The sequence below is a fragment of the Vidua chalybeata genome, chromosome 3, assembly GCF_026979565.1.
Source record: "Vidua chalybeata isolate OUT-0048 chromosome 3, bVidCha1 merged haplotype, whole genome shotgun sequence".
NCBI classification, from domain to species: domain Eukaryota; kingdom Metazoa; phylum Chordata; class Aves; order Passeriformes; family Viduidae; genus Vidua; species Vidua chalybeata.
Window position 1 is genome coordinate 79,200,694 of NC_071532.1, and position 16,818 is coordinate 79,217,511.

At 42.5% G+C, this 16,818-nt stretch overlaps 1 protein-coding gene across 1 annotated transcript in view; it reads right to left on the reverse strand.

Annotated features, from left to right (window-relative positions):
• MRAP2 (melanocortin 2 receptor accessory protein 2) overlaps nucleotides 1–16,818 on the reverse strand; it is a 41,158-nt gene that overhangs the window by 19,388 nt on the left and 4,952 nt on the right. Inside the window, exons 2-4 of the mRNA XM_053939777.1 lie at nucleotides 8,494–8,649; nucleotides 6,755–6,865; nucleotides 3,651–3,714 (exon numbers count right to left, since the gene is read on the reverse strand). The gene's annotated coding sequence lies outside the window, so the exon portion shown is untranslated. The remainder of the gene's footprint in view (nucleotides 1–3,650; nucleotides 3,715–6,754; nucleotides 6,866–8,493; nucleotides 8,650–16,818) is intronic.

The following is a 16,818-nucleotide window of genomic DNA, read 5'->3' on the forward strand; positions in this document are numbered from 1 at the left end:
AACAGACTTGGGAAGAGCACACGGAGAAAGGGAAGAAGGCAAGACAGAGCAGGAGAAGTAATCTAAGGCTGTATGGAGGAGAGATGTTCATCCCTTCAGTCTGAAAGCACAAAGGAAGAGAGATGTTACCTAGAGGGGAAAAAAAGGCAAAAAAACCCCACAGCAAATACACAACAAACTTATTTTGGGTTTTTTTTCCCCCAACCAGTTTTTTTCAAACGTTTTCAGTTCAGTTGTTAAATTCATTCAAATGCTCACCATCAGTGTGCTTTTCAGCTGTTCTGCTTTTGAGTACAGAAGGAATCACCCCGTTACAAATTCAGAAAGGAGACACAAGCTTTCCTACAGCTGACGTTCTCCACATCACCCAAATGAACAATGCCACCTCCTGCATTTTCTTATTATTTAAAATTAAGGAAAAATTGGCAGAGCGCTTCAGACCTTAAGGCTTGCGGGAGCCGCCTGGTCCCTGCTCCGAACAACCTCGGCCACCTGTTAACCGCAGGCTGAACTCCAGGAGCACCCAGCCCGGGAAGGGACAGGCAGGGACACGGCGGGACAGGGACACGGTGGGGTGGGGCAGGGCACGGCCGTCCCTTTTCTCTTATCCGCTCGCTCACCCTCCGCCCCGCAGCTCCGGCCCCTCACCGCGCTTACCGCGCCGGGCACGTCCGCCCGGCCAGATCCCGGAGCGCCGCTTCGTCCCGTCCCGGCCGAAAGGCGCACCCGTCCCGGAACGCCCTGGCCCCGGCGAGCCGAGCCGAGCCAGCGCTGCGGGCGGGATGGAGCGGGCGGACCGGATGGAGCGGGCGGGATGCTGCGGGCAGGATGGAGCGGGCGGGATGCTGCGGGCTCGCTCCCCGGCAGAGCCAATGAATCAGCAGCGGGCGCGCTGCCCTGGCCCGCGCGGGCGGCACGGATCCATGGATCGGCCGCGTGACGCTCCCGCTCCAATGGGCAGCGCGGGCGGGAGGCGGCGGCCCCGGGTGGCCGCAGGTGCGGGCCGGGCGCGGGGCCGGCGGCGGAGCCGGTGCGGCCGCGGCCGTCGAGAGGCGGGAGCGGCGAGCTCCAGGCGGAGCATCAGCTGGGAGCGACACCTGCGTGTTGACGGGCCGGAGCTCACACATCCCGAGGGCAAACATCGATTTTGGAGGGAGAGGGATGGCCCGTCTCCACCTGGGGGCTGAGGAGTCAGGGGAGTCTTGCGCATGGGGAGTCTTTGTGAGTGGGACCTGGTGGGGAGCGGTGAAGGTTGTTAGAGGGGTTTGTCTCAACCTGTTAGAGGGGTCTGTCCACCAGGAGGTGGAGGGCAATGCCCTAAATCCTCAGGGATTTGGTTCAGGTCTCTTGAACAACACCACAGGATGGATCAGGTTGGAAGGGACCACAGTGAATCATGTGGTCCAGTCTCTCTGTAAAAGCTGGGTCATCCCAGAGCACATTGCACAGGATTGCATCCAGATGGTTCTTGAATATTTCCCAGAGGGAGACTGGGCATTCTGTTCCAGTGTGTGGTCACCAGCACAATAAAGAAGTTCTTCCTCATGTTCAAGTGGAACTTCCTGTGCATCAGTTTCTACCTGTTGAAGAACCTGGTTCCACCTTCTTGACATCCCCCTTTAGATGCTTATATACACTGATGAGGTAAACCAATCATCTGAATTTGCAAACCTATCAATTGTTGCTTCTTAAAACATAGAGACCTTTTGGAATATGATATCTGTAGCTTGCTCTGACAGACTGGCTGGGAGTTGGTTAGTAGGACATCTGGAGATCATCTAGGCCTGCTAAGTCATCTGGGGTGTTTTGCTTAGGACATGAGTTGGGTCTTCAGTAGCTCCAAAGATGGAGACTCCACAATCTGTCTGGGAAACCCTGATCACCCTCACTGGGGAAAAAAAAAAATCTCAGGTTTAGTGGAAGTGTCTATTATTCCAATTCATGCCCATTTTTTCTTATCCTCTCAGTGGATACCACTGAGAACAATCCCATTCCATCTGCTTTACTCCAACCATAGGTCTTCATCCACATCAGTAAGAGTGCCCTGAGCCTTCTCTAAGCTAAGGGATCACAGATCCCCTAGTCAATGCTCACACACCCAGGCTCTTCATCATCATCATGGCTTTTAATCATCTTCATGGCAACCAAGTGTTGTAAGGAATGACACGGCTTCATTTTCAATCCAGCGCTAGGAAACAAGTCTGAGACATCACCAATAACAAGGCAGCCAGCCCTCTGCAATACCCACTCTCTAGTGTTAGAGTGAATCCTTGCCAATGCTCTGACACTTGTTAGCACTGTCTTCATCTGTTCCTTTATAGGCAGGACCTGGGTCTTGGACAGTACTGTCCCTCTCCAGCAGTGATCATAAAAGCTACCAACACTGTTGCCTTCATCTCAAAAACACAGAGCTGATGCTGATCCATGCTCAGGATTGTAATCAGAAATGTGAATAAGCACAATGGCAAGTCAGGAACTACCCATATCCTGCTATTTGCACTGCTGTTGAAAAGGCAGAATGACTCAGGCTTTTGCTCGTTTTTCTGAGTCTTAAAAAATGATTAGCATTCAGATTATCTCTAAAAAGAAGAAGCCTCATGTAGCCAATACTCCACTTCCAACACATCGCTGCTATGTCCTGTAAGAAAATATTTTAGCGCTTTTATACCAAATGCAAAGAAACCAAAAAGAAAACACAGACTAATGAACCAGAATTGTAGCATTTTCCTAAAGATTCTAAATTTTGTTTCTAACAGTTCTTATTAGCGAAAATGCAGAATTAAAGAGTGTTCAGTAATAGCAATGCAGCTGAGATTGCAGCAGAAGAAACACAGTATTCATGCCTGATGAGATATGGAACTGCAGGTGCACAACTGCAAGTGTAGATAATGTTTTTTCCATTCCTCCTGTCACTGAGTTTTCTGACTCGTTATGCTCATCATTACTGTCTCTTCCTCTTAATAGGGACAGCAGTGGGAATTTTTAAAATGCAAAGGAATTCAGCTGAGGGAAGAGGAGAGGTAGCACAGGAATTCATATTGTGGCTGGAGCTTCACCTGCAGCAGCTGCCCTCTTACAGCTCAGCAGCTGCGACATCAGCCCCGGGTTTAGTGACACACAGCCAGAAACTGCATCTACAATTAGAGCACAAATTCTGCAGAAATTTATTCTATTAGTCCTTCTCTCTTCCCTGTTCTTTAGATTTGTGTGTAGTTAGCAGCTGCCTGGGGTTTAGCAGACACCTAGAAAGCAGAGGAAAGTAAACAACACTTCTCACTGCAGATGATTTAGAACTGACAACAAAGAAACAAAAAACAACAAAACAACAACAGAAAAACAGAAAAACAGTCTTGAAAGGAACATTACTACAGAGTTTAAAGCCTTGAATTCCTTACAGATCTGTGATGGTTTAAACAGGAAGAAAGAGAGGAGCTTTCCTGCACAACTTACAACAATTATGACTATGTTATGAAAATAAAGCTGTATGGTTGCATTTACACGTTAAAAAAATGATATAAAGAAACAAACTTCTGAATTTTTGTCATTTTTCTGTACTACGCTCTCAAAAAAAACTTTTCAAGGTTGCAGATCTACAAACCAGCTCCCCAAGCTGACTTTCAACAGTATTGTTGATAGACAATTGTACTTACAAATTCAGGAATCAAAGTTTTCAGAAATTGATTCTGATTTTTCTTCAAACTCTGTTGAATTCCTCTGTTTGTCATGTTTTAAAAGAAATAATATTTTAGTGGAAAGCATATTTAACACACCTTTCAAGATGAAACTAAATTAGAAGCTAAGACTAAAACATTTATGAATGCAGAGTGAAGTTTTAACAGAAGCCACCCCTTCAGGTTAGATGCAAATCTACAGATATAAATAATTAATAAAAAGTGGATTACTCACACATTGTTGTAGTGATCTCACTTTCACGAGGGATAATTTTAAGGTGGAATTGAAGCGATACGCGGAATAAATAGATAGACTCCATAACCTGGGGCAGTTATGAAGTGGGTATGTATGTCAGCGCCCAGCACAAGTGAGATAGCTCTCCAAAACTTGTGTCCCGAGCCTCAGTCTGACCCACACCTTTATTCTTTAAAGATGTTCCACATGCAATACATTGCACAACTTTCTCATGCATATTCAACCCCTGGCCCTGCCTGTCCTCGCTTCTCATGCTAAATGAGTCCACGCCCTTCTGAGCATGCGTGGTTTGCTGTGGTGGTCGCACGGGGGTCTCTTGGTGGTCCTGAGGCTGAAGATTGTGTTCTTCCTCATGGCTGAACTTTTGAACTTTTCCTCTCTGCGCGTGCGCTTTCGGTCCTTTGGTGCTTATCTGAGTACGTCTGTCAGTCTTGATGGGCTTGGAGACAGAGGAGCTTCTTTATCTGGGTTCTTTGCCTCTTCTGGTATTGTTCTTTATGCAAGAAGTTTCAGAAATTTGCATTTTCCTATGCCCTTGGTACCAGGCAGAGGTTTCTTAAGTAAAAGGTTAAAATTCAATATATACCTCTACAAGCTAAATTATAAATGCTTAATTCATTTTGTTAACTTAACTCCAAAAATCTCTGTTTCAGAATTAATATTAAGTGGAGGCTGCAGAAAAACTATGGGGAAGTGGCATGTTGTGCCAGTGGAACAGCTTCTGAGGCACCCTCCTTGCCCATAGTAGCAAGAGAGAGATACTCTCTCTCTTGATAGAGTAGAGCTACTCTTCTCTCTGGATAGAGAATCCACCTTCCTCCATCGAAGCATCTTCCACTGCTCTTATGCTCAACTACTGAAAATGCTTTCTCCTTTCCTGTTGGACTTTAAAGCTCTTAACACCATTTCTGTGAGTTGTGTCTTGGTATATTCTAATGGTGACTGGGTAACTATAATTAGCCTCCTTTGAATAAGGTTCATAGCCTTGAACACTGCATCCCTTTTTTCCTTTTAGCAATCCATTTTCACTTTTCAATGAAGATAGATCAGAACTTAGAAATTATTCCAGCACCAGCCACACAAAAGTTGGACACAAAGGTGAACATCACAAAAGATGAACATCAACTCTCTAATGATCCTGCATATTCCTCTTTTCAGTAGGATGTAAAGCCAACATAACCACTTCATAACAGCAGTTAAGTCCTTAACTGCTAGTTTTGTCATTCGAAACATGTCCAGAATCATAAATTTTTAGCATATGCTCCTTTTTTTCTTTGTGTGTGACCTGCAGTCTATGTTCCTCTCTCTAACAATATAATAAAAAAAGCCAGGTCAGTTCATGACTATGCCACCTTTCCACTGATAGCTGTTTAAAATCTGAATCAGCACCACATCTGATATGTTCTTACTTGCATTTTAAGGCAATTAATTTTGTTATCCAAACATGGTGCAGATATTACATGTAACTTGCAATTATTTTTATGAGCCGAAGTTGTAATCTAATTTGAAAATTGATTTATACTTGTTACATATACCCTAGTTCCCTTAAAAGTACTAGGTGATAGGCTTTGAATAAGCTCACCTCTCTCTTCTCAGGGCTTAAAACAAACAGTTTTTCTGACAGTCAGCAAATATCAGTAATTAGATTCTTGGATAAATGTCCCAACTTCCCCAATGCTTGCAGTTACCTCCTAGAAAATTTAAGTTCTGAAAAGAAAGAATAAGTCACCCACAGCACTTGCAGTCTCCGGTTTAATTTATTTGATTCGTCCTGTGCCAAACTTCGTGCTCTTTTGTCCACCTGTGACAACCTATCTAGGTTGTTCTGTACATATCTTCTCATTTGGTCCTTTTGGTAATGCCTTAGCACAGCATTCTTTTTCCTTGGTGTTTTGATCACAGAATAAATTCTTTTGAGATGTCATATTACACCCTATTTCATGAAGAGTCTTGTTCCTGGAACAGCTCCTATTTCTGTGAGGAGTAGAGGGGAAAAAAAAAACCCTCAAAGGTTTCTGGTTCAATCTTGTAAGCCACGCAAGGAAAGAGGGACAGGCAGACTTCATTCTGATAAATTCCAGGTATTGTTTTCTAAATATTGTGTTGCATATGAAGCAGCTTTATTCCAACAAAACTACTCATGAGTCACAAGCATTATATCCTAGTTTATCCTGCAGATGACAGTTCTGTCATAATTTAGCAAAACAACCTGCAGTGCCTGCCAAGCCCAGCATTAGTGAGTAATAAACCAGAAATGTGCTCCATGTCACTGAGATTTGAGAAGCTACATCACACAAAGCCTTACCAGAAAGCCATGTTCACCCACTGAAACTGGTAAGCCCTGTCACCTGCTGGAAATCACAAGTGTGCCTTACTGCCCAAAACTCCTCCAGGTTATGGTTTTGGTTTGGTTTGGTTTGGTTTGGTTTGGTTTGGTTTGGTTTGGTTTGGTTTGGTTTGGTTTGGTTTGGTTTTTTTTGGAGTCTGAGAAACAAGTAAACCTAATTTCCTTTTACTGCCCAGATTTTGATGTGCTGTGCAGAAGAGCACTAGGAAGCCTAAGTCCCATTCTGCCTTCAGACATCAGGATCACGAATCCTCACAGACCCTTGCACTGATATTCAGTTGTCCTGAAGTTGTGTAAGGAACTGGCTGATCTGAGACTGGAGGAAAGGAAGCATTTCACTGCAAGTATCCCCAGGCTTCCTAGCAAGGGCAGCTCTCTTTGCAGCTCATCTGTTCTGTTTCACAGATTCATGTCCTTCTCTAGGCAGGGATGACCTGCCAAGGATATTAATATTGCTGTGCCTTGCAGGTATTGACTCACATGTCTAGGTTGTGATAGGCTTTAGTGCACATACTGTCCTGCCCAGTCCATCTTCTCCTTCTTGTAGCTCAAGTCATAGCTCAGATGGGCCTGTGAGTGGGGCACTCTCACCTGCAGGGAAAAATGGGATGTGATCAGACAGCTGGAGCCTGCAAAGGCAGGACATGAATACAATTCCACATTCCCTTAGATATGAGAGAGAGGACATTCAGATATTCGTTCTCTGTTCCTTTACAAAGGCTGTCATCTTATGCTGAACCCTTAGGGCAGGTTGTGAAGCTCCAATCTAGCCTAGAATTTTTAATATTTTCCTTCCTGCTGCCTCCTCCATAGTAGAGAAGGATGCTGACAGTGGGGATCGCCTTCTGCCAGAATGTGCTTGTCACAGAAGATCTACAGTCATGTGTTCACTGCTGTAGAGAGGATCTTGATCAACCTGGTCTGCACCTCTTGAGAAATCATGTAATTGAACTACCAGGCAACTCACAATAAAAAAATATTACACTGCCTTCTGTGAGGCATTGTTTGCTAGGAGCCAGTTTCTTTTATTAGATAAAACAGGAGAAATTAATATAATCAGACAGGCAGGCTAACATGCACACAGTCCTTCTTCTGGTCTGAAGGAGAAGCTACATCCTCAAAGCCGAGTGCAATTTGAATGAGGTTTTAACTTGATCTATGTTAATCTGTAAATGGTTTGAAAGAATATGTGATTGCAAGCTGTAAAGCAGAGGTTGATATTAGAGAGACATAGAGCTCTAAGGTTGGTAGCTCCAAAAAAAGGAGAGAGAAGTAGTTTACTTCTTACAGAATAGATCTGTAAAGGATAAATCAAGGATGGGAAGAAGGCAGAAGCCAACATTCTTCTTCAGTCTGTGGTTTTCAGTATGTAGCACAGTTATGAACTATGCTTGCCAGACTGTTCTGGTTAAGGTAAACACTTTGAGGGCCATGAGAGAGGTGAAAGGAGCACCTCTCTGAAAACACTGACAATATGACTGTAAGGAGGTGTTTGCTGGCACAGCAGTGGTTTGGTTTCTTCAAAATTCATAGACCAACATACCCACTTCTACACATACAGCTACAGTCCAACATATGAAGCTCAGATACTGAGCAGTCATTGTAATTACAACATTCATTTCAGAAGGATGCTCCTTCTTTAAAAACCATGGGTTTGGGGAGCCCCTTAACTAGACCTTATTATGTTATAGGAACAACCCCTGGTTATATATTTGCCACATAGCACCAGCACTGGTGAGTGTATGAAAGAAATACACAATCTAGAGTGACCCACCATCTATAAACAAAGAAAAGATTCTTGGTGGGAAGAAATTGCCTCTTTTCTTCAAGGTGGTCAGCAGAGACTCCTAAAAATCTAACAGTTTCCATTTCTGTTAGGCACTTTAAATACTAAACATCACTTTAAAACATCTCTCACTTAACCTCCAGGAAAATGTACCTCTTTAAAGGGCTTGCTGTTTTAAAAAATTCATTTTGCACCCACAGTTTTTATAAAACCATAGCTCCCTGAAGTTTGCATGTAACTGCTTTTAGCCATCTTCAACTTTGAAAAGTTTCCCTTGATAAAGCAAGATATTCTTGTACTACAATCAGTTTTTTTAGCATCTAATCTTTGTAAGTCATATTTCTACAAAGAAATAATCTTTCTGCTTGGACTAGGATAGAGCCTGGAAATAGCTATTAATATTTAAGTACATGCTATTTGTACAGCAAAATACCTTTCATCCAGAGGTCTCTAGGCCAGCTTCAAATCCAACTCTTGAGTTCAACAGGGTTATTTGAGCTGCCTCCTGTGTCAGAGAAAAGGTCACAGGCTCTTTTATCTTCTGCACGATCAGACTTAAAGTGCTCCAGAGGCCAAATAATCTCTGTGGCTGGAGAGCATGGAGAGCAAGGATGATCAATACAGGAATCCTTCTGGCCAGCACAAGGACAGGAGGTCAGAACTTTTCATCAGCAACTAGGTGAGCTATATTCATTCCTTCACCTTTAAATGAGGCTGCCCCCATCATAAAGGGCTTGCTAGTAAATTGGAAAGGCTGAACTTGCTAACCTGCAGGCCTTCCTTCCCTGAGGGTCTGGTAGTTGTAGCTTCCAACAGCTCAAAGATTATGTTACAGTATGGAAAAGTTTTTCTCTACAGCATTGATAGGTAGCATGCAGCCTTGCATCAGTGAGAGTCTTGTATCAGAGGCTGTGTGAGTATGGAATTTATAAGTTTGTACTCAGTAAAGGTTTTTGGTATCCATCCAAAATCTTTCTTAGTCAAAGAAAAAACAACTGTCTTCAGCTCCCTTAGGTCAAAAACAGTCCAATGACTCTGCCAGGCCTAACCCAAGCCACACTGTGTTTCCAAGTCCACACTGTTCCTGAAATCCCCACTGACAACTTGTTCTCAAATGAAACTGAGTGGGACAGAAAAAAGGGCAGAGGTGAGTGCCACCAGCTTCAAGCAGCATTCAGCCCTCTGAGTAGTCTGGGCAAACACATGGCACAAGTATTCCCAGAAAAGCAAAACAAAGCTGTTACAAGAACATGCTGTAGTCAAGCAAATGGTTTAGAAAGTTAAGCTAAAATTAGAACACCAGGTATGTTTAAACTGTCAAATATGATAAAGCCTTCAGTGACAATAGGCCTGATATGCTAGTCCTCTTGCTAGGGTGGTGCTTGAGAATGGAGTGAGGTTCCAACAGCTCCGTAATATAAAGAATAGGCAGCTTTTTGGAATCATACTATACACCTCATAGTGAAACTTTTTTGTACAAGTCAAAACAAAGTAAGATTTTAGTATTTAAAAAGAATATAACAGTCATAAATTGGCATCAGCTTGATATGGATATAAATGTGAAACGATTCACAGTGCTGGTTTTATGATCAGTGTGAGTGGAAGTGATATGCCTGAAGCCTCTTCATGAGAGACACAATTAATGCTGCAGTGCTTCTCTTCAGCAAGAGCTGATTATTAACTTCTTGCTGCTGTTCTGTGTCTTCAAGAACAATTTTTGGAATACATGGGAGAGAATGAAAATGAAACTTATAATATCCATATATCTTTCTTGTAACTTAAGTTCCTAGTAAGCAAGTTCTTGTATACATTTGATAAGTCCATTATGATTATGAAAAGTGACAGAGGTCCTCTGAGGTTGTAGGATACAACAGTCCTTATATCTAATTTAGAAGTTTTTTATAATGAGGGTGGTAAAACCCTGGAAAATTTCAAGGCCAGATTGGATGGGGTCTGAGTAACTTGAAGATGTCCCTGCTCACTGCAGAGGAGTTCGACTAGATGGCATTTAAAGGTCATTTCCAACATAAACTGTTCTATGTTTCTATGATTATAACATCCAGGAAAAAAACTTGACATACAAGGGAGCTAAGGAACTCCAAATGAAGTTGAAGAATTTCAGTTCTTAATTTTCTTTTTTTTTTTTTTCTTTTTAACACAGCCCTTGGCAATAGTTCCAGATCTTGACATTTCATAGTAGGAAGCAGAGAACAAGTCCATAAAATGGACTGTCCTGAAGCAGATAGAGCTTAAATGGGAGGGAGGGATGTTATAGCAAGATGCCCAAAAGGAGATTTGAGAAACACAAAGCATAAAAATATATTCACACTTTGTGTCCAGGGAAAACACCCCAGCTATCAGTCCCGAGGGGGAAATATAAATGCACTAAAAAGCTTATTCCCAACCTTTGCCACTATGATTAAATCCTCCATCATGAGCAGTGAGATAGTATATGCTGGTAAATTATTGATGGAGTATCCTGCCACTATGCTATATTGTTTGGTTTCAAATATTTCTATTACTCTCCAGGAGGGAAAAAAAAACCCAAAAACCAACCAACAAGTCACTTACAGGAATAAAATATAATGTAACTCAATTTTCTTACCATCTTGACAGAAGCAACAAGGGCACAAAAGCAAGGTATGTCAGGAGAACATAAGGCTGGAGATACCAGCACAACCTCATGGTTAAAAACACCTCTCTCAGATTATCAAAAACTTACAATTGGTATCAGAAAAGAAACAAATGTGGTGGCTGAACTACTCACAGTGCTACTAGCTAGTACTGAAAATTGCAGGACTGCTGGCACAATCAGCTTCCTTGCTGAGAAGCTGACTCGAAGCTTTCCAACACTGATGGATAACAATGGGAAGAATTTATGTCATGAAAACGACTCACAAGCAAAATACTGGACAACAGCCAAGGAAGATGGAATAAAGACTGCTAAAGCTGAGAAATACAATGTGTACTAAGTATTAAACAGTAAGAGAGTGAAGGGAGCTAGGGAGTCAGACAATAAACAAGTGACAAGTAGAGCCCTAAGTTAATTTAATCAGATAGGAAAAATCATAACAAATTTTGAAGAAGAGTGAAAGGAAAATGCCAAGAGGCTGAAAATTAAATAAAGATGCAGAGAAAGCACATTGGATTTAAATTGCTTTAATTTAAAAATGAAACCATAGGAGGAACATTTATCATTGTACAGGGGAAAAGAGACAAAGAGCTGTCTATCATCCTTCATTCCTCATCCTTCATTCTCTATCATCCTTCAATTTGGGCAAGTCAGCCTCAAAACACGGGAGAAACCTACTTGTGTGTATCGTTATTTGAGCCTGATAATAAGCTTTTCTGTAACACCCTCCCACTGCCACAGTACTGAAGGAGATCACGTGGAGTCATGGCAGAAATTTGAAAGGTCTTACCCAAGCAGTCCATGGCTAAGCCAGGAACCAAAGCCAGATGGCACTTGAAAAACCATGAGCCAAATGCTGCTGGTACTTGAGACCATTATTTCTTGCTGATGCATGGGTCTGGCCTACATATTGGCATGGCTAGACTGGTCATCCCCAAGCAGCACTAGAGGACAACCAGGGCTTTGCAAGTTGTTGTTTACAGCTGTGGAGAAGACCCAGACTCTGGCATATGTTCCCAGATGCTCCTGCCTGTGTATCTTCAGAAGCTCTCTGACTTTCACCAAAGAGAGCTGCTTACTGCATTCACTGTTAAGATCTATCATATAAGAGCTTTAGTGGCTTCAGAGACCTGCTATATATAAACATGCTAACAATTACTATTCCAACCAAGGCTTCAGAAACTCACACAGCTTGACTGGAAGTGGAGCTGTCTTCTCAATGCAGACATGTTGTGCTGTGGGTTAACCTGGCAGGCAACTGAGCACCACACAACTGCTCACTTGCATCCCCCTCCAACCCACACTGAAGCACGGGAAGAGGAAAGGAAAAGCAAAAGCAAGATAAAAATTGTTTAATAAGCAAAGGAGAAGTGAAAGAAGAAAGAAAGAAAGAAAATAAACTGAAACAAAACAACCCAAAACAATCACTTACCACCTCCCATGAGTGGACTGATGCCAGCCATGAGCAAAAAAAAAAAAAAAAAAGATGGCTCATCTCCTTAAATACCCTTCTGTCCATTTTGTTGCTAAGCATGATATTGTATGGCATGGGATATCCTTTTGCTTAGTTTGGGACATCTGCCTGGTTGTGCCCTCCCCACCTTCAATCTATTCCCTGATGGGGGTGGACATGAAGAGTGAGAAACCAAGGCCTTTTGATGCTGTGCAGACACTGTTCATCTATAGCTAAAACATCACTCTGTTATCACCACTCACAAACCCAAGCAAAGCACCATATGAGCTGCTATGAAGACAACAAAGAGCATTCCAGGCAGGATCAGGGAAAGTGGAGGGAAAGATGGGAATCATTGCCTGGTGGAAACATCTCTCTCTGCAATTGACACATCCACTGTAGGAGCCCTTGCCTGTCCTTCTCCCCCTGACTATAAGCAGGAGTGAGCTGAACATCCTACTCTTGATTTCTGGGTAGTCAAGGGAAGTGAATCATGGATCTCACTTTTCTGTCACCCCCACTACATATAAAGGTAGAACGCTTTCCTGTTCACTGATGCTTTTGTTTGAAGGCAGATCAACAATGGCAGTTACTGAAAAAAACAAACACCTGGAGTGCAAGAAATTGCATTCCCTACAGCAGGTCTGATTGTCCCAGGATTGTCCCAGTTTTGAGACACTCATAATCAGAAGGTGAAGGAAAAATTTAGGCTCATACACCATGTGATAGCAAGCAAATTACATTGCTGTGCAACTCCTGAAGAAGTGTTAAAGTTCAATCTTACCCTCCCAAAAGCAGAGAGTAATACTAGTCTAGATACTTCTAGATGAGCCCTGCTCCTATGGATGTCATGACTTAAAAAGGAATAGGGTAGGTTGTACAGCTTACAATTTTCCCATTCCAAGATCGGGTTTTTCAGTTATTAGAAAAATACACAAAGATTTTCTATCCACTTTTGTGCACATCTGCTTGCTGAATTTGATTATTTATCAAGCAATGTAATGGACAGTGTTTGGGTACTGCCTAACGTATAAGGAATGTCAGATTCCTAAGTGTCAGAAATAACTACAGGATACAACCCACAACAAAAAAGAAAAGCCTTGACAGGGGTGAGGAACTAGATGATCTTTAAGGTTTCTTCCAATGCAAACCATTCTATGATTCTATATAAAACCAGCTGATAAAAAGCTGTGTCTTGGCACATTTTCACTTTTTCAGCCTTTTCTTGCACATATCTCACCTCCCATCCAGACTGGCCTGTTTTGTACTCTGGAGAAGACTGTTAAGATGTCAGCTGGGAAGGGAACATGGAAATCAGATGCATTAAGTTCTGGGAAAACTTAAGTAAATTAGCAGTAAGTTCTAGGAAAACTGTGACTGCTGAGGATCTACCCCAAGCTAAGGTTCACCTTGTCATTGAAGGCTTGCTGAGGACCAGACTGATAGAACAGTGAACTCCAGCTCAGCAAGACTCAATAAAGACACTTCAACAATTCCACACTACAGGACAATGATCACTTTGGAAAAAATCTCTCATGTCTAAAGAGGACAAAAAAGATAGCTAAAAGGTGACTTCTTGACAATGCCATTCTTCAGTGCCAGCCTTACAGAGTATGGTTTAAAAGAGCATCATGCTGCATATCAGATAAAATAACAATTGAAATATCAAACTGGTGGGGTTTTTTAACAGAACTAATGGTAATAGCAGCCAAGTAATTTGTTTTACCAGATATTTCAGAAAGTGACTTGCACAGACAGGATAGGTCCATAGTGCCAGGATAATTCTTTGATGGTTGTCTGTAGAAGCAAAGGACAGAGTAAACAAGTCTTGACACATTTGCTCTGTTATGTAAAGTACCTTACCAAGACTGAGAAGCATAAAAGACAGACAGTAATTGGAATAAATATAAAACAGCTTGCCAGGAAATTTAGTTGTTAGGCAAAATAAAGATGGTTTGGATCCTTGCAGAGACAAAGAGGCCAATGATCAGGCAGGCAGGACACACAAGATGCTCACCACAGACTTCCAGGTCCTTAAAACAGATCAGAATTTCTTGGCAATGGCAATAAAATAATATATCCATGAATATGTCTGAAGGGAAGATGGGACATGTTTTGTAAATAAATCTTCCATCTGTCAGCCTAAACATGCATCACCATCAGCACTGGCTGGCAATGATCAAGGAGGACATAGTTTACTCTCATCTCAGAGTACTAGCAGAGACTCAGCTGTAGAAGATGTTGTGTAGAGATTTTTTCCTGCAAATTAAGTGTATACATTCAGATGCCTGCACTTAGCTAACACAAAAGCTGAAATAAGACCTCACACCCACATCTCCCCAGGGTTCCTACAGACAAGCCTTGCAGCGCTCCTTGGGATGAGACAAGTCACTTGTCACCAAAGAAATTAATTTCTTTTTAGAATCTTACTCTTCCTAAACAATGGGAATCCCTGCAATAATTAGTTCCTTTTCTTGCACAGAAGAAAGGAATAAAGGATTTAAATTATGCAATTCTGACAGTGACTGTGGTAATTATACCTCTGCAATGCAGAACAGATTATTTTCACAGATGACATAGATTTTATTAAAAAACAGTTTCAGGATTTGTTTTCAACAGCAATGTAGACTTGAAAAAACTACTATGTTTACAGAAAAAGCAGAGGAGACCTGAAACAAATTAGCACTTTGATTAAATTCTCTCTGTGCCAAACACTTTTTCCCCAATATGAAGGGAGGAAGGAGAAGACATTTACTGCTTATGTTCATCCCCTGCAAGCCCAGATGACAGCAGGAGAATGTGCATTCAGGGCCTGACCTTGGGCTTGCTGAAACCAAAGGAAAAAATAGGTAACACTTTGCACCTTGGCATCACCCCGGATTTCTGCAGGCGCATAACAGAATTTCATGGTGGTTTCATTTCCTTTTTCAAACACTTCTTTAACCATCACACTCCCATCTCTAAACGTGCCAGTTATTCTGATGACATGTTCACCCTTGTGACATGTCAGTAGAATAACATTCACTGGTCAAAACATTTACATTTAACTCATCTGTTTTCCCTGGTTCTTTATCTTGGCATTTTTTCAAGGAATGCTCTGAGGCATTCTGAGAAATTGCTGGTTGTGTCAAGTTCATGTTCTCCTCAACACCTGTGCTTCTCTATTATGCTGCCATTTCTTCTCTTCAGTAAAGGTTGAAGTGAGGAAGAAAGAAGGAATAAAGTGTTTGCTGCCCTTCACTTCCACCAACAGATGAAATCATCTCAAGTTAGTAAAAAGACAGCAGGCGCTATTTTCAAGTCAACATTTTTGTAAGTGACAGGTACTGAAGAGCCCAAGTCAACTTCAGATACAGAACTGCAGTTCTCATTGTTGTTTCATTCCAGTTTTAACAAGCACCCAGGCTAGGCAGTACATTCAGTCCCAGCACAGACATCCATACAGTCAATTGTGTACTAAAATAGACACTATCACAGGATCAGCCAGAAGTGGGTTTTTTCAGTGCCTAGGAGTTCACACTCTAGTTGCCGGTGACAAAACTACTGCTAAAATTATTTTCAGCACTCTGCAACACGCAAACCTAGGCTGGAAAGAAGAGCTCACTCACTAAACCTTATGATCAGGAGCATCTTTAAGTTCCAAAGGGATGGATGAGTAGTGGACATTGAAGTAGGCTAAGCCAGTTGTACCTCAATTTGCTTTTCCAAGGGTGTGATGCCAAAGCATCTACTGAGGCACATGACAGGTAGATTGCAGCCACATTTGGCCAGGCCCACCCCTTGCTGAAAACAGTGCCAAGGAAGTGTGGGCCAGACCTACCTTCCACCATACAGAGCAATGAGTACAGTAACAGCTGCTCTGCAAAAGTATTGAGAAACGTTTGTTTCCAGCAGAAACAGGACAGGCAGCTTTGCTGAGCATTACCTATCTCCTTTGGGCTAATGGGAGCACTCTTTTACAAGTCCCAGAGAAAGACCTTCTCTACAACTGGCCTGCCTTTGAGGATGCTCCTCCCAAGAGCCCACCCATCCTCTTTCTACTACAACCTTTGACTTGCACTTGGTTCCCAAGGTGTTTGTGCCACTTCACTGGCAGGATGCAGGTCCCACCCTGCATGACCACGGGACATAAAAGCAGGCTAAACCAGTGGTTCCCTGCATGCTTTTACATTCTTGGCATCCTGGCAAAGCTCCCCAGCCATTGCTGGGAAAGGGATGGCCAGCAGTTTTCCATTTGGTGGGAACAAGTAGCCAATTTGATGAGAGAAATATGACAAGGCTGAAGCATCTTCACTATACCAAATTTTCAACTTAGATTTAAATCTGAGATGAGAGCAGGTTAGGACAGAGGATGAAAGAGGAACGTCCTGCTGATGCTGTGCCCTCACAGAAGACCAGCAGATCAGAAAACCCCATCAGAGTGCCAGTGACCCTGCTTCCTAGACCCAACATGCATTGAGCTGAATGTTCAGAGCACCAATCTACACAAGTGGTCTTTCTGCAGTTGCAGAAAGGGTTACCTCCAATGTCTAACAGTAAAGAAGAAATCCCTGTACCTGAGTGACGGATTTATCCTGCTCTCCTGTCAAGCACACATTAGGAGACCCTTCCAGACAACCCTGCTTCCTGGGGTCTTGATCTGCCAGGTCCTTTTCCAAGTGTTCAGGTGGGGT